Raw genomic sequence first — 21,617 nt, 5'->3', positions numbered from 1 at the left:
ATGATGCAGGTCCTTCAGGGGATGAATATCATTCTAGAATGAAAGCTGGAGACCAGAGAACATGCCCACAGTTCCTGTAATGTCATCAAATGCCTCTGTTTCAGTCGAATTCTACATTAAAATAACTAAAAGTAGGTGTATGCCTATGTATATCCAGGGACTAGGATCAATAGCTAACTAGTTAATTTATGTATTTTCAGATGATCCTGATGAACAGCATCACTAGGTATTTAAAGTGTGGCTGGTTATTTTTTAGAACCATGAAGAGTCATATGAAAGATACTGTGGGAAATAAATACAGTATCAAAAGACCAGAGGAAGGAAAATCTTCCATTAAAAGAAGAAGAAAAGGAGGAGCCAAGTAGTACATGTTTTCCGTATTCAGTTAGACAACTCATCATACTGGCTCTTCATAAGCACCCACAAGATAACAAGTAAATGATCATCAGCCAACATGGATTTGCCAAAAACAAAGCATGTCTAGTTAATTTAACTTCCGTCCTCATCAGGATGACAGGTCTTGTGGACAGAGAAGAAACGATAAATGTAATATATTTTTCAATTAGAAAGACATTGAAGTTCTCATAAGTCAGTCTAAATGATAAAACTATAGGACAGAAAACAGTGTACAGACTGTCATTATTAACAGCTCACTCTCAAGACAGAAGAATGAATTGAGGGTATTTTTCAGACCATTCTATTGTTCTATTAAATTTTGTCATTAAAATATTGGCTGATTGAACAATGAATTTACTTAATTTACTATTTACTTAATTTATTTAATTTGCTATTGGAGAATAGAAACTACATTCAAAATAGTCATGTTAAATCTGAGAGATGGAAAAAAAAAAAAAAAAGGACGAGATTCAGATCAGATCCACAGGATTTCCCACTACAGTTGGGAAGGAATATTCAAATAAATAACATAAATAACATATGCAGAAAAATGGCTGGGGACCACAGAACTGAACTAAAGAGGTAAGTCATGCTATTGTGAAATGGTGAAGAATATGAATAGATGTAGAAATGTGAATATATTCTCTAAAATATGTGAAATCATCTCCCTGCTTAGCTGTGCATCAGAAAGGTCTCAGCTGAAGTATCATATTCATTTTGAAATACCACCATCAAGAAAAATATGGACCAGCTGCTTGGTTTGAAGGAGAAGAATGAGAATTTCCAGAGGATTAAAAAATATTTGCCATGAAGAAGAGTTGGAAGAAGTGCATTTGGTTAGTCTGGAGAAAAGAAGATGGAGGGTAAACATTTTAAAATCAATCTTGGCATCTGTACCAGGCTGCTTGCCACAAGGAGAATACAAATGGCTTTCCAAGTCCATGGTGACTGGGAGAAACTGAGGGCTTAACTGAAGCATGGGAGTGACTATCTGGGAAAGCTTGGGAGTTCACAGTATGAGAGGCTTTTAACTATATATTTCAAGAACCTCCTAAGTAAGTTGATAATGCTTTTAAGTTTCTTCAGGTACCTTCCAGTAGTAACATGGAAAACAAACAAATTCCAGTAGTTTCAAAAGAGAATAAGATAGACACTATTTTTGTATTGTTTCTCCATGGGTATGTAAGAAATAGAATAAATAAGTTGCATAAAAGGAAAAATCCTATGCCTAACAGAAGAATTTCTATTCATTAGGAAGGAAGGAAAAATGCAGGTCACAGGTATTAATGATCTAACATCTATTTTTCATTTAATATACAACATTTTGTATTTAAGCATTTATTCGTGTCCTTAATAACCACAAAGTAATAATTTAGTTAACGTAATAGTTTCTGTTTAGAAGCCTTTTCAATACTATTGAGATCATTATGGTAGAAGAAATTGAATAGAGCCAAAAGAACTTCAGTGCTCATGAAGGATTCAGATATGCTTTTCTTGGTTACTGTGCTTGGTCTAAAAGAAAAATAGAAACACATAAAGCAATTGGATCAGAGGTTTTCTTTAAAATAAAAGAATTCATACCATGCTATTAGAAAGTCCATTTAGCTTTTTAGAAAATATAGCTATTCCATAGGTGATTATTTTTAGTATTTCTTACAGTAGTTGAAGACAGCTTAGCTTTCTTTTCCACAGGTTCAATCCAAAGCTCTCCAAGCATTTCCTACTAGCTACCTTTCCAAAATCTGAATTCTAGTGTTTTTGATCTCTGTGTTATTATTGTTTGGTACATAACAGTAGGAATCACATATTCTAGCCAAAATAGAATAAATGTAGAAATATCTACTATGATGATGAAAAGAAGAAAGCAAAACGCATGATTCCTACACAATGAGCTTGTTGTTCTTTTACTATTATATCAGTTATCTATTTTAGCCAAATTAATAATTAATAGTATTAATTGATTGTTTACAGGCCAAAGATGACCAAACCACAAAGTATAGTAGGTACAAAATTAGGAAAAAATCCATGAAGTGCTAAAAACTCTCAAAGCCTGAAGTCTTTGAAACCAAATCAGTTCATTTCCCTCTAACACATAGCTTAAGCACTACTGAATATACAAACTGTGTGCTGCATACAGTTAATCACAAGACTGAAAATTAGCAAATTAACACACAATAAAATAATATAAAGCAGCAGCAGCAGCAAATAAAACCATCTCCACAGCAGGATACTGCAAATGTTTCAGAGAATAAAGATCATTTCAATTATAGGCCATATGTGTAATATTATCGTGCTGTGCTAGCCAGGTTGAAATTAGCTTCCCATTTTTCATCTCCTTTTCCACAACCTACACAAAACCATCAAATCCACAGGGCTTTCTACATACCACTACAGAAGTCTGTGAACTTTCCATCCAAGAAAGTCTGGATTTAAATCAGAGGCTCAATTTATGTGTAATCTTCCTTCTCCACTGTTTTTCTGTCATTCAAACAAATAAATTTTGGCCAGAAACAAATTGTGGAGAGTGGTTCTCACTTTCTATTGTGGTGGTGGGTTTTTTTGATTGCCTTGTGTTTTTTATTTATTTATTTATTTTGTGTGTATGTTTTTTGTTTTTGTTTTGATGGAGAAGCCAAAATACTTTTTTTATAAGAGTAAACTTGTCAATATGTGTGTTGTGTCTTTTATTCCCTTCTTTTTTAAATGTTTACCACAAAGCCAGGACCATGAATTCCCATGCATTGAAGCAATATGCAACAGAACCCTACAGTTTCTGAGCTTCTCCAAGATCAGTTAGAGGAGATATATTTAGTTTCCCTTAGTCTTTGTCAATTTAATCTTGCTAATTTAATTATTTTCTGCTTGTATAGATACAGATATAGATTTACAGTAGGTTTACTTTAAAATAACTTTTTATTTTCTCTGATTAAGTATATTTTAATAGCCTGGCATGCAACCTGCAAGCTTGTTTTGTTGTTGTCTTTCTTGAAGAAAGTTCTCACAGTGTTTGGAGAAAAATGAGGAAATACACCTTATGAATAGTAAAGGAAGAACACAAGAGGAAGCTGGATCACATTTGAGAGCCAGAAATATTACAGGGAAGGAGGGAGAGGGAGCTTGGCTAATTGTAGCGTATTATTCACAGTCTGAAGAAAGCAGCGTTTGTGTCCTTTGTTTGCTGAGGCAAACTAAGAGTCAACTTGGTCTGTAGAAATAACGGGGGGGAAATGGCATACTGTCATTATACTTACTTTATGATTAGTTTTTTTTACTGGCTAGCTTGCAACATCTGCCTTGTGTATGCTTACTAATTTTGAAGAGTTACTTTTTTTCTCCCTTGATTCCCTGAGAAAAACAGTAATCCATTTTGAAAATTGGAGATGGATCTGTTAAACTCAGAATAAAAATTGTACCATTTGACTAAATCTGAGCTATTCTGAATTCCAAAACACCCAAAATCATATTTCACTGATATCTTTACCAAGCTTACTAAAACTATTAATATAAATATCTTCATATAATTTTTCTGATGTCACAAAATTTCTCAGTAAACCATTTTGCAGAAATTCTGTTTTAACACTTAAACCTACATTATTTTGGACTAGATTCCTATTTTTATTCAAATTAATCTGTATTTGCAATATCACTGGCTGAAATGCATGAATATTTTTATATATGAATATATATATGCACAAATATAATTTACAAACACCAGTTAATAGGAGTATCTTTTTGCTACCGACATACTTGCTGCAAGTGATTTCCTGGCATTGATATGCAGCACATATGCTTCTTCTAAGAATAACTAAGAAACAATCTGCCTAGAAATTATCTACCCCTGGCTCCATAAAGCTCTGTTCATCTATACTACCAAAAATGACAGCTGGTTCTAGCCTATTTCAAAAAACAACAACAAAAAAACCCCACTATTTTCATTAGTGTCGCTGTCATTGTAGAGACACTTAAAAGAATGCAAATGTTATGAAAGAACCAGCTTATCATAACCATTCCTGTAATGAAACATTATAATCTTAGATAATTTTATGTAAACTACATGATGAAACTGTATAACACAACCAGTACTTATATCCATTGCTGACTTTACAAATAAGTACCTTGTACTCATCTCTCACACGCGTGCTTTGCAACAAAAATGCCACCTGCCATCTGTAACAAAATACTGTCATATATTTTTGGATCTATGGTGACAACCAGGTGTCTACTCACCATTAAATTGGTTTCCACAGTTTAGATCCACATTGTAGGTCTTGTTACATATTTGCTGCCTTATCTAAAGCACCTAATTTTCCACCAGTGAAATTCTCTTTACAAGTAAATTTCTGACACTGAAGCAGCATACACACCAATCATATCATCATTGTACCAGCCTATTTCTTGCCAAAGTGTAGTTAGATAAGGCATAAAACAAAATAGCTCATGGAGACCACAGCTCACTTTTCTTTTTTTTTTTCTTTTTTTTTTTTCTGGCTAAGCTGAAAGAAAACCCACTTAAGTATCAGTTTTCTAGTTTTGAAAGAATGATGCTAAGAAATAAATCTATTAAATTCTCCCACTTGTACCTCAAATATAGTAACATTCATTGGGCCAGGGAGACAAACTGAGAATTTGACTTAATGAAGGGTTCATATCAGATGGAGGAATCTTAGATTTGACTTCTCACTCCACCAATAATTAGTTATACAAAAGGAAACTACTTCTACAGGAACAACAAAGAGATATGTGCTTATGTATATATTGCAATTCCAAAAAGAGTTTCCAAAGAAGCAAATTCAAATCTGTTCTCCAAAGCAGGCAAATGAGACTGTGAGCATATGTTTCTGCCATCTTACATAAACACACAGATAAGCAAACATCTGGGTAAAAGGAGAAAAAAAAAAAAGGAAAAAAAAAAAGCAGGTAAAGCATTCTGACTGTGTTGGGCATGAAAAAGGATGGATACAATTTAGAGGTTATGGTGTGGGATCAGAGGATTGCCTGAAGTGCCATGTTGAGATACTTGTTCCCCTTGGCTGTCTGGTACCAGAGTATGGACTTGGCTACTCTAGGAGGTCATTGAAGACTCTGAGGTACATCCTCTAAATCTTCTGTTGCTGTATAACTTTAAATTAAGTGGGTAAAGTGATACTGCCCAGCTAAGGGAAGTACAAGGCAGTATGACAACCTTGGAAATTGAATCAACAAACTTACAGGTAACATTTAAAGAGAACAATTTTCCATAACATTTATTATCTGTTTCTCTCACCTTTTTCATAAATCTAAAAATAGATGCTGCAACAGTTTCCTGAAGAACTATATTTAGCCCCTCATTGCCTTAAATTAAGGTCTGCTGTGGTACATCACATTTTGGAAAGCCACCCGAGGAAAGTATTTTGCATAGATTCTCTAGATATGAATTATCTTGAAGCCAACAAAATGAAGGCAAATATAAATCAGAAGATCTATTTTTTTATGTGCGTGAAGAATCTGTGGATTATTAGTAGGAAGAATGTTAGCATAGAAGGTGGAATCCAATTTAAATATCTAAAAGCTGGAAATTTGCATTTAAGTCATAATCCTAGGCTCCCCTTATAGCTATGAGAATGGAACAGAGACCTTCAGAGATTGACTCCTACACTGGAAGCTCAAGGAAAGATTCACTTGTCACAATACAGGTGTCCACTGTCTCACTTTTGGCACTTCAGGTAATCAGGATACATAACACAGTGACATGGGTCTCCTACCTATCCTGCATCACATCTGCCAATAACATACAGATATATGGATCTCAAACAGCCCTTTTTGAGGGGAACTGATTCTTTGATTTTGCTGACAATGAGAAGAATTGCCTGATGAAGAGAATTATTCCTTTCTACTGATTATGAAGTAAATCTACGGTAATCTCTGATTCCAAGCTAGATGCCCTACTATTGAATGTCTAAATCAGATGAATCTCAACTTCCCAAACCTTTGGAGTGAAATAACGATATTAAATGAGCATAAAGAACTGGTACACATGTATTTTTATATATATATTATATATATATATATATGCACCACAGGAAGAAAATATTCTGATCAATAATATGGCTTTTTTATTTTACCTAAGATGTGTTTGCTATATCTTGAGAGGTCATAATCATCTTTTTTTTTTTTTCCCCAATACCTTCTACAATTATTTTAAGAACCCTAGTATGGTGTTTTGTAATGTATTCTGACATGATCTGGCTGTGGAAGTTAATGAAGGGTGGGTTATTTTAGCCTTATACTCAGTTAAAATATAGAAGACTAGGGTAGTGTTATACTTCTATTTGAAAGTCATAGAATAATATGATAGTTTATTCAACACCAGTTGCAACCAACAACTTTAGATTTATGGATTTTTCAATTTATTTCACTATATGACAAGACATACTTTTCTGTGTTAACTTTGCTTTTTTTTTTCAGTCTCAACGTTTCATGTTTTTTACCCTTGGATTGTATCTCAGCAGTAGTGGCTGCTTTAGTGAATATTTCATTGCCACTTGCATAGATATTCTGTTCATTATAGCACATTCTCACACTATAGGCAGGTCAAAGAAACATATATTATATATGCACAGATATTGAGAAATGAAGTTGTCAGCATCATTCAGTATGTCACATAAATATTTCTCTTAAGAATTATCTTCTGCTTGGTGGAGTTTTGTATTTGTATTCATAAGTATGTCTCCATTCTGATAAAAAACAAGATTATATAAATTCTGTTTTTCCTCCAGTGCCTGCAAAACATTCTAATACTGTGGTGCTCTGCAGTTTCTCTATCATGTACTTCCTTTACTGTTTTCTGATTCTCACCAATGTTTATTCCACATTTTACATTACTTTTTACTACTCAGATGCACGAACCTAGGCTTGCTACATTTTTCTGTAGTCTGCTTTTGTTCTTTCAATCTGTGCAGAATTGTAACTTTAACTAAAGTGAAATAAAAATATTTAAAATATTTACAAAAATGGTCTAAGTTCTGGATTTGTTGATTTCAGGATTGTTACCACTTTAATTCTGTTAGAGGAAACTAACATTTTAGTGTCTGTTCTGACTCCTCATTGCTAAGTGTTTAAGTCATAGTAATTGCAATAAAAATATCTCATGTTTGTCCATACAAATCTTACAACAAAGCCATGTTAGCTTAGAACAAAGACATTACTCCAATACTACAATCAGTCCTTCCAAAACTAGCTTAAAATTTTCTGCTTTTTGTTTAGATGGCCAGACAGATTGGATTTGACTTAAATAAACCTTACTGGGAGTTCTTTATCTGGTACAAACCACATTCCTAATGGCATTCTGTGGTCTCCTGTCTTATCTCAGAAGAATGAATACAATTTGGATCAATTCATTGGAATACTCCTGTATATTTATCCCTTTCAGAAAACTAAGGTATAGGAAAACCAATTGGTCAAATCCCTGCCCACATCTTATAAAAGAAAACCATCCAAAAATAAAAAGAACAAGCATGAGTACAAAGTAGTAGCTATCTTCTCATTCATCCACTACTCTTGGCAATGTTTCATATCTTCCCCACACTCCTATCCTCATTATTTTTTAATTTTCTAGATTAATTTGATCAGTAAATGAATCACAGAATCACAGAATTTTAGGGGTTGGAAGGGACCTCAAGAGGTCTTCGGGTCCAACCCAAATGAACATCTCTTAGAAAGTACATTTGGATTTGTTTGAGTTTCAGCCTTCATTGTTTAAATCAGGAAATGTGAATCTGTGTCAACAATCTTGCTTTTCTCCATGTATATTTTCTAGAGAATAAAAGATTGAGGAATAACTTTCTGACCACATTAATCAAAAATACCTTATTTTCCAATGCTGTGTATTTCAAATAAGGAGAGGGAAACAAAACCAGTTAATTTTCTCCTGTAAATGCTTTGCTATTTTTGGCTGTTTCAGAACAAGTATATGCCTCTACCAGTAAATAAAGATATAGTTCCCCATTCTTCTTGCTGTCTCTTTTCTTTCTTGTTTGCTTTCTTTCTTGCAGGGATTACTTCTTCCCAGTCTTTTGGGAACTCGGATAGACAAAAACATAATGCAGTTGAGACACCTTGTTATTGCAATGCTTCCATTCCTTGCTGGTTTTGCAGTGTGCCATTTGAGGCAAGACTAATATCTGCAGGTGCCTCACTCATGTGATTTGTTTGTATCTTTTAGAAATAGAAATAGAGCCTGGCAGTTCCTGCATCAGGAATGTTAATACAGAACTGAAGTTAAAAACCTGGTTGCATTGCTGTAGCAACAGGGCTTAGATCTTGAAGGGCCCAACAGTTCCCAAACTGTCCTGTGGCAGGATAAATACTGTTTGTAAATGAGGGTGGTTTAAACTGAAATAATCCAGAGATCATATAAAGAAAAATGAAATAATACTAAAAAGAAGTCTGACTGAGAAAAGACGGCAAACCAGATCTGGAAAGCTGTGCCGCACTAGTAGTACTTGAATCCCACCACCATACTCACCAGTCACACAATGAAGCCACACAAACATTGTGCACAGGAATGCCTTAACTTATCCAAAATAGAGTCTTCCTTTATAATAACTTTCTGTTATTATCTGTGTGATTATGTTAACCAAACTGATGCCCGTAAAGGTTCATGACACACTGTGTCAGAACAGTCTCATCAGACAAAGCTGCATTACTAGGTATATGCAAGGGGCACAGCTGAAGATCTACTAGCTACTTACATTAATATCATTACTTAGCAAATGACTGCTAGATAATCTAGGCAGCATAAAGGGCAATGCTGGAACAATTCCAGTGCAGGAGATGGATCTATTTTTGTTTGGCTACTACTGTAGTTTCTTAGAATGGTGTTTGCCTGAAGCATGGTTAAATGCTTCCTCTGAGAACAACGAATTATGCCTCTAATAGGTAAATCTGGCAGTATAATTTTTAGACCCTCAGAGTGAAATACTCACTTGTGTGCACAGGCACTTGGCTTTCTTTACAGAAGGAGAATAAGGCACCTTTGAAAAGGATGTAAACAGCAGGGAGTTCCTAAAGCATTGCACATTATTTGTAGCAGAGTGCTTGAAAACCCATTTCTCTCCAGAGTCTAAGTTCTCTGGAGAGAACCAAGGCTGAAGGAAGCTGGATTTGGAAGTTAGTAGACAAAAATATGTTATTTTTCAGAAATGCATTCAAAATCCTGCTCTTTCAAAAAGTCTAAGCAGGCTGAAACTTTTGTTGAAGGGGGTGGCATGCACCATTTATGATAACCTTGTGCTTGGACCTAGAAAGGTGGGTTTGATTTCCCTTTATTTTCTTCTGAAATACTGCCTTAGCCAACAGGGGTTCTCAGATATTCAAAAGAAGAGGCATGTAATTCTAGCATTAGAAAGGTTAATGTATAAACAGCCCTCCACAAACTGCTCTAGACAGAAAGGCCTCTTGGAATGCCAGGACATCACTGTGGTTTTGAGTGTCTGGCCTCACCCAATATCAGATAAAGAGAACTCATCTGCTTGAAAATATTGATCAAACTTAATTTCATCACATGGCTTTTATGTTGGGATATTAAAATTGCACCCAAAAAACTCAGGTTTACCTCAATATTACACACCACATGGAAAAAGTCATGGGGTAGAAAAAGCTGAGCAAAACCTCCTTGCTCAGTAATGATTATGCTGTACCTCCTCCCACTCTTTGTCTGTTTCAAAGATAGGCTTTGTAAGCAGAAATCTTTTCTTTAGTTTTTAGTTGTGAAGCAGCTAGCATGCTGCAGGTGTCATAAGATAAATGATTAATAATCATCATCATAAGAGAGAGCAAAAGGGTAAACAATGGCCCCAGATCAGTACTGAATCCTATTTTTGGCTGACAGCAGCAAGTCACAAGTCTGACAGGTTTAATAAACTGGTACTGGTATTTATTTACTTTTTTTTTTTTTTTTCCAAGTTTGTTTCATCTGGATAGAAGAGGATATGTATTCTATCAAAAATTATGAAACAATAGCCAATAGAACTCAGTGTCAGGAGGCTTAATCAGAATCCACAAGCTTAGAAGGAGTCAAAGTGGGATTAAACATGAAAAATGGTATTGATAACAGGCAGTATTGTACTAGAAAAAACAGATCATAAGAATCCATGTTTCAGGATTGATTTGAGGCATACTTGTATTCAGCAAGGGCAGCCAACAAGAAGGTGTATTTCCCTGAACTTAATTTTTCTTTTCTGCCTGAATATAAGTATTCTCAACACAATTCTCAACACAATTTTTTGTTGTTGTTTTCTTAAAAGTTAATCCTTTAAATCCAAGATCTCTGTGCACTGTATCTTGCTAATGGCAACACCGTGATGCATCACAGCCCACACTTCAAGGTATTGTACAAAGGGTACAGGAAAGGCATAAAGCCACAGAGGAAAAAAAATATTCAAAAGCCTAAAGGTATGCTGGCCACATTTTGTCTGTTTTGCCCCTAAAAATAACCCTGTCAGAGTGCCCAAGGTGGAGCATCTCACTAAATCAATAACATAGACTCGGAAGATATATTAGGGTGTTCCTCTTGAGTCCCCACAGCATATTCTGTGTTGCATTAGATTAAAGTTTAATTACAGTACCTGCCAGGACCAAAGGAACACATTCTGTGAAGATCTAAGGTTTAATTGACAACCAGCTGACACTAATGAGCGAAGAGTAGTGAACAACTTTTCACACTCTAACTGGTAATTTAAACATGTTCCATCTAACCAGAACATTGAATTAATCTTCTCTATATTAGTATAATTCAACAGTATAGAGTTCCAGGTAAACAATTACATGTTCCTCACCAACAGCATCTGTCCAAACATCTGGAAGTACAGACCTAAGAAAATAAAAACATGAAAAACTGGAAGTTGTTGGTAATAAATAAGCAATTGAAAAAATCTCTTCTATTCAAATCAATACTTTTTGTTCTAACATATTCTGCATTATCGAATATCAATATGGACCTGCAGAACCCAATGTCCTGCTTAATTATAAACATTTTTTTTAAGGTTCCATACATAGCTAGAATATTTTTAAGCCTTTTTTTTTTTCCAAAACACTCAACACTTTGAAAATTCATGCAAAGAGATTCATTTTTAACCTAAATCATTCATGTTCAAGCACATGATCATTTAAATAACAATATATAGCAGTATATCCACATCAATGAATATATGTACATGTAAATAAATCTTCAGATTGTACAGAGTCAACAGAGCCTCTCCTGTAATATCTCCATCCTTGAGGCTGATGGAGAAGAGAGCAGTCAGAAGAAAAGACGATGGCTCAAGAAATTCAGGATCCAGGAATTTTCAGAAGAGCACAAGGGGTCAGACAATGGGCTAAAGTTAGAGCAGCCCTCATACTGCTTTATATGACATTTTACATTTGGACCAATGATAGAAACTTTCACTGATTACAGGATCTTCTGACTTTTTCAGTCTTCTCTATTCTGGAATAATGAACATTTATATAAGTCTCGGAATGATGATGAATATATTCCCTTCCATTATCAGAAATGGCTGAAAAAAGCATCTTTGATTAGCCTGCTGGGTTGGACAATGAAGCCTCTGTGATGATCATTAGTGACCAGGTAAGTGGAGGCTTTTTCTGAGCTGTCTGACAAGCAAAGAGAGTAAGCATTTTACCCTTCCAAATCAGAACATTTTTTATTAAAAATTGATAAAACTAAAAACTAAAAATTTGATTTTTTTTTCCAAACACAGGCTCTAAAGCAGAATGTGCTTTTCAGCCACACTTTTAACGTATGGCATAGTTCTGAACTGGATTTAAATCAAAGCTAAAACCAGACTGCAGTTGGATTTAGATGGTTGAACAAAGGGAAGAGACAGCCTCTGGGACTTTTCTGCCTTCCTATCATGTATAGCACTCTGTAGTATGTCTTATGCTTACAATTATTAACACAGCTGCAGAATTCAACCAGCGAGAACATTCCCGTAGATTCTCTGGGACTCATCCCTTTTCATATTCTTGCCTTCAGACCAGTTTTGTGGTTTTAAGGGGCAGTCTTAGCTTGCCTCTATGGCCTGCATGGATTTCTGTTGTTATAGAATCATAGAATCATTTGGGTTGCTCCAGCAGGGGGATTGGACTAGATATCTTTCAAGGTCCCTTCCAATTCCTAATATTCCATGATTCTGGGAAAAGACATCCATGATCATCTGGTCCAACCATAACCCTACCACCACTGTCACCCATTAAACCATGTCCCTAAGCGCCAGGTCCAACCTTTCCTCAAACACCCCCAGGAACGGTGACACCACCACCTCCCTGGGCAACCCGTTCCAATGCCTGACTGCTCTCTCTGAGAAGAAATGTCTCCTCATTTCCAAACTAAACCTCCCCTGGTGCAACTTGAGGGCATTCCCTCTGGTCCTATCACTAGTTACCTGTGAGAAGAGGCCAATGTCCAGCTCCCCACAACTTCCTTTCAGGTAGTTGTAGAGAGCAATAAAGTCTCCCTTGAGCCTCCTCTTCTCTAGACTAAACAACCCCAGTTCCCTCAGCCATTCCTCATAGGAAACCACACTGAGAATTGAAGATTTAAATAACAGCAAAACAGAGAGATTTTTTTTCTGTAATATACATATTTTCACACCTCCCAAAATATGAGGAGGTTCTGTAGGTGCTGATAAATGTTTATAGAAACCTAACTAAAGGTTACACCTCATACCAACAAATCCAGCTTGCCTTACTTTGTTTAGACATAGAAAGAAAATGTTACCATACGAATGTGAGCATTGATCAAGACATGATCTTTTTTTATGGACTCTCCATTTCTGGTCTCCCTCATACAGTAAGAGACTTTACTATAATGATTGTACCACAATTTGGAATATCAGTAACATAGTGAACTATGTTTACTTTTGAATGCATGTCTGTGAGTGATTGATACATGTAGTTCTTACTCAAATCAGGCATGTGGATTCTGACAGTTAATAATGCTTAATCAAAGGGGAAGGGGTAGGGAAGTGGGGAGGGTGTCACTGATACATGAAGTTTGTGCTTAATGTGTGGCACACATTAAGAATATGTATCTCTTGCAGAGTGATAATTTTGAACCCATCCTTATTAACCATTTCAATTAACTGAGCTACAAATAATAATGTTTTAATGAATTTCTAGTAGACCAATTGCATCAATAATTCAAATAGTTAGCCAGCTAAAAGCATATCCTTTGTGATTGCACTAACCATAAATCTATTGAGCTCAGAATGATAATCAGTTCCAGCATTTGATTTTTTTTCCAGTGTCATCCTGTACATTTTCTCCTTTATTTGGTTCTGTGTTTTGTTACATAGTCTGCTACATGCTTATATTCTGACATTCACTTGATAACCTCATCCTGCAAAAGTATTTCCCTTAGAGAGGCTTTATACAGAGCCCAATCAGTACTCTGCCAGATGAAAACATGGGGTCCCTGGTGCGGTGTTGGAACTAGGCTGAAGCTACGTCATGTTTTAATAGCTGAGCAAGTACATGTGTGACTGGATGTGTGGGTGGGTATGCCATTCCCTGCCTAAACTGTTGAAGGTCATTTCTCAGTGTTAAAAAAAAAAAGGCAAACTTTGGTATTAGGCATTGTACAGGGCCAATTTTTCATCTAGACAGCTAAAATCAATGAAGCGATGCCAATTTACTCTGGCTAAGAATACTATTTTTTGAAATTAAGATTATTTTACCTAAAAATTTCTCTCTCTTGCTTGTTTTGTTTTGTTTTGAAATAATCATGTTAGAAATAACAAATAGAGAGATATTTTATTATTATTATTATTATTTTTAAATGAGGCACCCACTGGTGATCCAGACTAGGGAAGAAAAGGAATATTTCCTAATACTAGAATTTGATTTCTTAGTTTTCCATTTCATTCATTGTGAACTGTGCATATATGTCAAGCACTTAAGAATCTTGTCCAAATATTTTTTACTTCAATTAACATGACGACAGAGGAAATGAAGCAACAACTTAGATATATCTGCAAGGACATGGCCTTTCCTGTAACAGAGATACTAGGGAGAGCTATTTTTGTACTCCACAGTAAAGAAGATTTCTGATTCTGATTCTTCTGGAGAAAATGCTTCTTTTAGCCACAAACATCAAAAGAATTTTTTTGGCACATGCATAGAGCCAAAGCCACTACCAGATGTGAGCAAAGTGACAATATTGCAGTGATGAGACTGAAGTTAAAGCAAAGAATTGCACAATACTGCAAAATTACTCTCAGAAAGGAAAAAAATACTTCCTAAGAACTGGAAGCAACTATATCCTCACCCTGTTTTGACCGATCAGCCTCCCATTTGTCCAGGTGATATATAGTACTATTTGTCCTATTGTATTTAGGACTTCTCATAGACAGTCTCTTAACCAATAGGATTTATGTCTAAATAAAGGCTTCTTGATGAAGACTTCTTTTACTCTGTGACATCTTACCTATTTTGACTTTATCTGTGACTTTATATGTAGTGCAACCTATTAACACAAACTGAAAACGGAGATGATTGTATTCTGCCTTTGCATCTTTTATCTCACCTTTGACATAGGTTAATCATCCAGACAATATCCACTGCAAAACATTTCCCTAATATGCTCTTCAAATGCTCTTTCCCTGTCTTCCTCTTGTAGTACTGATTTTTTTTTCCTCTCTTGGAAGCACAGCTCCACAGGTCATTCTTCAAATCCCAGTGCTGCAGCACTGAAGCTATTCTTTATCAGTGGTCAGGGAACATGAGTTACAGGTTCTGACTGGAGAGACCTCTGTTAAAGGATCTTTAGAAGCACTATACCATGCTCATAAAATACAGTAAAAACTGTGCATTGATTTCTGAAAGAACAGTTGCAACAAATTACTCACAAATTCCTTAGCCATTACAGAGGTTTCCAGGTTAATATCGTCACACCTTGGACTGAGGTTTAAACAGCCAATATTTATTAGTATCTAATTAAAAGTTTTCATTTGCTTATCACAGGGTTTTGACACCAGTGGCCTACAGTGGCTTCAGTGAGAAAGCAATACTCCTGAATATCAGCCCTTTGTCTTTGACCACCTTGAAATATAATGGAGTGCCCTATAGATGAGCCCTTACTGACCTATTTAGGTTGTGATTGTTAATTGTTAGTGCCTGTACTTTATAAGTCACTGAGATGATGTAGGTGTCCCTGCTGTGTTACTTTTAAAAATTTTGAATTTAAACCTTCAAACAGAAAGGATAAGCTCCAGACTATAGTAAAGGGAATACAGACGTGCAAACTTTATTAATCTCAAACTTGTCAACAAATTTAGCTGTACATAGCAATAAATGATATAGTCTTGTTAGGCACTGTGATTCATTGGCTTACTAAGATCAGAGATTCAGAAAGAAATCAATCCATTTTAGAGCCATCAAACCAATTACAGCAGCAACTGCAATATCTTAAGGGAGTCTAAAGTTTGATTTATTTCACCATTTCTATACCTTAGATAGGACTGCTTGTATTGTCACATGCAACGTTGCTGCAAGCATGTATATTTCACAGACAGGAAGAAAATCTCTTTTCTAAGCCTGATGACATTAAAATGAGTGTTCCTCAGTGAGAGACTACCAGTTGATTTTCTGCTGTTTCTTTCAATTTTAAACAAGGCAATTACTTTTCTTTAAGAAGAAATAGATGTTTATTTATGGTCTGTAGTCATGATATGCTTCTTAGTGGCGTATTGAGTGATAACCTAAAGGATTTTAACATAGTCACGGTAAGATTTTATTCTTTTGGTTATTTGTAAAAAAGGTGATCTTGAAGCAGATCTCTGAATGCATCTTCAAGGATTTGAAAGCATAACATCTCTGAGGCTCTACATACAAGAGTTTAGAGTACTTAATATGAACAAATTCTTGGCAAGACCTTACACAACACAAGCACAAAATATAAATTCATTGAAGGATGAAATGGAACTAGTTAGATGCAAGTCAAAGCACTTTGATAAGTCACAACTAATCAAATTCAAATAAAAATGGGTGCTGAATTTTTAAATAAGATACAGTTGATTAGATTGGAATCATTCTGTATTATTTAGCAACAACAATTTTATGCAAGGTGGGCAAACAGCAGTAGCATTCATCGTTCTTTACTCTTTTAAAAGCTTACTTGCACATGGGTTCAAATTTGTCCATGTTTTTACTGTTGGTGAATGAAATTGATATAATATTACAAACCGGAAAACATTGATTTAGTGCTTCAGAGATACCCTAAAACAGATTTAAAATATAGTGCTGAAGTAAGAATGACGACTTTTTATTGCATATCAGTCTGGAAGCAGCCATTAAGTAAATGGAAAGGCACTGTGGAACGGAGCTCAGCCATTATTGCCATATGATTGAGTTACCATTAAGTTTCATCATCCTTCTTGCTAAAATCATCTGTTTGACATCTCTCTTTTAGCAGAAGACAAAAGCAGGAACAATTTGCTATATATAAGTGTTTTTCAAACACATCTTCTTCAGTCACATGGCTTTGAACCCAGCTCATAGAAAGCTCTCCAGCACATCCTCTAGGATACAAAAAGATTCATTCCAAGCCTGTCAGCTCTCTGCAAAGGACTGACAATTTCAACTTAAATAGACTGTTGGCCTGCATATTTTTAGAAGTAAAGTTATTTCTTACTGTGTTTATCTAATACCAACACACCATTAGAAGCCAGTTACTTACATTGGTCAATGCATGTATGGACCACAAAACTAGTAGAGCCTGATAAGCCATTTTACAATCCAGATGGAGCAAAGCTTATGTGTTCCAAAATTTGTAAGCTTCAATTTGTAAAGACTATATAACTCTGGTTGATAAAACAATGCTGTTGGACAACAAATGTCAAAAACGTCAGTGTGGAATGACCAATAAGTTATTCCTAGACCACACAATCAGATGCGGAATATGGTGCAGTAGGATTTACCAAACCTGGATTATCTTTCTGTTTTTGTTATTTCTGCAGTCCATGCTACTTCATTTACACTTACCTGTTAGGGTCTTATTTGGACATGTATCTGGGTGTGCAGTCTTTGTCATTTGTTGTTGTTGTTGTGGGGTTTTTAATTTTTATTTATTTTTTAATTAATTATTTTATTTATTTATTTTCCACCTGAACTAAACACGGATGTATCACAGAATCATCTAGGTTGGAAGAGACCTCCAAGATCACCTAGTCCAACCTCTGACCTAACACTAGCAAGTCCTCCACTAAACCTTATCACTAAACTCAACATCTAAACGTCTTTTAAAGACCTCCAGGGATGACTCAACCACTTCCCTGGGCAGCCCATTCCAATGCCTAACAACCCTTTTGGTAAAGAAGTTTTTCCTAATATCCAACCTAAACCTCCCCTGGTTTTTAGCCCACTTTAGCCCATTCCCCCTCGTCCTGTCACCAGGCATGTGGGAGAATAGACAAACCCCCACTTCGCTACAGCCTCCTTTAAGGTACCTGTGGAGTGTGGTAAGGTCGCTCCTGAGCCTTCTCTTTTCCAGGCTGAACAACCCCAGCTCCCTCAGCCATTCCTCGTAAGACTTGTTCTCCAGACCCCTCACCAGCCTCATTGCCCTTCTCTGAACTCGCTCGAGCACCTCAATGTCCTTCTTGTAGTGAGGGGCCCAAAACTGAACACAGTACTCGAGGTACGGCCTCACCAGAGCCAAGTACAGGGGGACAATCACTTTCTTAGCCCTGCTGGCCACACTGCTTCTTATGCAAATGGGGATGAATTAAACCTTGCTCCTCAGAGGTAATGCTGTGTGTCGTATATGCACTTTCAGACAAGGATACTCATTAAGCGCTCAGAAATATGGATCTTCCCTTATAAATCATGACCTAAAATGTGTATCTCACTTGAATGGGAAAAAGTTACCTTCTTCTGAGAGATGATTTTTGGATAACTGTCATTTAATATCTATGATGTGCTAAACTACCATACAAACAAAAGCTACAGAATGCTTAGAATGTATTTTGAAGCTTTGTAATGATACAAAAATATAATAAGATCTCCAATTCCTATTTATAAACCCTATAGAGCCTTAAAGGCTTGGTTCTTCTGCCTGACTGAATCGATAGGCGAATCAAAGAGTTGTCCATGACCAAAAGTCACTGAGGGTTCCTGGGACCCATGAACATCTCAGACACCAACTTTATATGTAATTTTAAAACCTTTGCCATTATGGAGGTGCTACATAAGATGGCATATAAGATGACATATATATAAGATGCAGTTTTCTTTACCTGTTCTTCTAACTGCCACTTACCAGCCTACCCAAAATTACCACTCCAAGGATGAGCTGGTATCTTTTGTATTCTGAACACCTAATAAATATCTTGGGCATAAGAAGTGTTCTATTATGACTTCACATGCCATTTATTGTAATACCCTAATGAAAGGAATTCATTTTATGTTCATACAGCTGTCGTGTACTGCCAGGGGTGTTATATTCTAATTTAGTACTAGTCAACAGGCATATAAAGGTGTTACTCATCAAATCTTCACCTGTACTGCAACCAAAGCATAAGGTAGACATAAACAGCTTCACACTGACATTAATATGCTATAATTTCATGACACCTTTAATGTTTATGCTTATCATATTATAGACTGACTCAGGTTGGAAGGGACCTTAAAGATCACCTAGTTACAACCCCCCTGCCATGGGCAGGGATACCATCCACTAGGTCAGGTTGCCCAGTGCCAAATGCATCATGAAGATAAGCTAATAGAAGAGAATAATTAAATTACATTTTCTTTTTAACACAAACTAAATTTGGTATTATGCTTTCACCTAAATTGAATCCATCTGATTCGTATTATAGAGAAATTTTGAACTAAGGTTGCTGTAAGAGGAATTAGCATCATATCTTTAGTTTCTTTGTGCTTCTAGTTTCTGTGAATTGCCTAGATATCCTGTCATCTTTTCAAACTGCAACATATACGAACAAAGATTGCTTAGCTCTTCTTTTATAAAATAGCTAGGCAAGAAATAGCATAATAAATGAAAAATATGTTAACCGATTTTTGGAGTTCTATAGTTTATTCCCACCACAAAAGATGGGCTTTATGGTATGCCCTTTGTGCACTAAATTCAAACTATTTTATATCCAGGAAAAAATAACAAATTCAGGAGTTGGGCAATTCCTGAAGTCCACTGAAATTGCTCTAAACCTTCTGGTTTGGGTATTGCACCTAGTTGTGACTGATCATTAGAGCATGTCAAAAAAATCCATCCAGGAGCTGACAGTCTATGTGTGACTTGTAAAGTGGAGGTGTGGTGGGGCTCATGAAATTAAGATTAAGAAACAGACTGAATTTAACACTGACTCATCCTCTCTGAAGTGAGTATCTGATAAACCTCAGAATGGTTTATGCTATTGCACATCATACTCAGTGGATGCACTATTAATATTATCTACATAAAATAAATCATAGGTTGCCATTAACTGTGAATCCTGAACAGAAGTCATCTATGGTTCACTAGTTTGAATTTCAAAAATAGTTCTTGCCAAAAAATGTTGGACATTTCTAGCATAAGCAAATGAAGTTTCCCACATAAATTAATTGCATTTGTTAATTTTGATTCAATAAAACCCCAAGATAAAGCTATTAACACAGTTGTGCCATTGTGCAGTATTAAATATTTAAATGTGGTTTGCTATACAGAGATACAGGGTGTCCCTTGAGTAGTCCATAAGCAGTAGTCCCTAGCTCAGTCCAACAGCAAAATACACTAGAAAATGAATACCAACATTTGTAAATTAATTATTTAGATCCCACAACTCGAAAAGGAGCAAAACCAAAATGTAAAGTAGTTTAAAGTTAGACAAATTATTATAAAAGTTTGATCAAAACTTATCCCAATGCAGTGGCCAGCATTCAGATAAAGACAGAGACTGTATAAACCCAACCAAAACTGGTAAAACTTAAATCCGTGTGTATGAGAGAAATCAAAAAAGCCTTTTCTCCAAAACCATCCAGCCAGAAAGGACCTGTTGAAACTCTTTAAATATACCTCAGTGCACAGCATGAAGGTTTCTTCTAGGAACCAGTGTACAACTGCCCATTCCGGATAGCTGAGCACCAACCACGAACTCCCATGATGCCTACCTGCCTGGAAGGTCCTTCTCCAGGAGTGCTCACGGCTAATGCACCAGGTAAAGTGAAGCAGTGCGGGGAGGGGAGGGGAGGGAAAAGACAGAAAAATTTATTGCTGAGACCAGGGTCCTTTGGGCATACAAAATTCTGAACCCTGTCCTAACATAAATAATGGCGTGTCATACTCATAAGATCAGACACTTCCAGACTCCTTCCCTGAAAGTGTTTATTTACAGTGATTTCCTCCTGAGATAGCAGAGAGAGTTTCAAATAGTGCAGTCTGAATGCAAAACAAAAGGCCAGTGCCCTCTGACCAGTGAAGATGGGAAAAAGCCATCCTAATTAATGTTGCTACTCATTTGCCTAAAAGCAGCTGGGAATTTAATTAGTTTTGTAACTTGTTAGTTTTGATGGATATCTGCCCTCTGCCACAGAGCAGCTGTTATCTCACCTCCAGCTGCTTCTTGCAGATCAGCAGCTCCCAATCTTTTTTGGAGCAAGCCTCACTGCTGCCTGTCTTGCCTTCTCCCTCTGACCAAGCATTGCTTCCTCACCTGCTTTTGCCAGGGCTGGATGCTGCTCCCTTCATCCCTACAGCATCCTCCATTCTCCCATAACCCAAAGCCCTGCTGCAGCCTTGCATTGCCATGCTCCTGCCTTCTGCTGGTGTTCTGGTCTCCCCCCAGCTGGCTCTTCCTCCCTCCTCCTCTTCTGATATCTAATGCAGTGATGTTAGCATAGAGAATGTGCTGACAAGCCCAGCCTGGCTTATGAGACTGGGGTCAATTCTGTTTTTTCTTCTGACTTGTCTCCACTGTTACCCTCCCACATGGATCAACAGCCCTAATGCTGCTGCTTCAGAGTGAACACAGTAAAGCTAGAGAACTGGGCATTACCAGCTCAGGCAGAATGATTTCCGTTTAAAAATATATATATATATATTTATTTTTTTTTATACATATAAACTAGATTCATTTAAGAAAGTGAATTTCTGGTCAATCTGTAACAGAAAATGTTAGTTTTATCTCACTGGAATGAAAAAAAAAGGAAAAAAAAAAAAGATTTCAGTTAAGTGCTTAATTCAGTCCAAA

The 21,617-nt window shown here is 36.2% G+C and overlaps 1 long non-coding RNA gene across 1 annotated transcript; it reads right to left on the bottom strand.

Annotated features, from left to right (window-relative positions):
• Window positions 1–1,247: 1,247 nt before the first annotated feature.
• On the bottom strand, window positions 1,248–21,406 carry LOC308184732. The gene is made up of 3 exons (XR_013942890.1): window positions 20,539–21,406; window positions 11,211–11,245; window positions 1,248–1,908 (listed from the first exon to the last, which is right to left on the bottom strand). It is a non-coding gene; the product is annotated as an uncharacterized lncRNA (long non-coding RNA).
• Between the last annotated feature and the right edge of the window lie 211 nt (window positions 21,407–21,617).

This window comes from Anser brachyrhynchus (assembly GCF_964034855.1).
Source record: "Anser brachyrhynchus genome assembly, chromosome: 1".
In the NCBI taxonomy this organism is placed as follows: domain Eukaryota; kingdom Metazoa; phylum Chordata; class Aves; order Anseriformes; family Anatidae; genus Anser; species Anser brachyrhynchus.
Note: the sequence above shows the minus strand (reverse complement) of the source record. Positions and strands in the feature narration are given on the sequence as shown.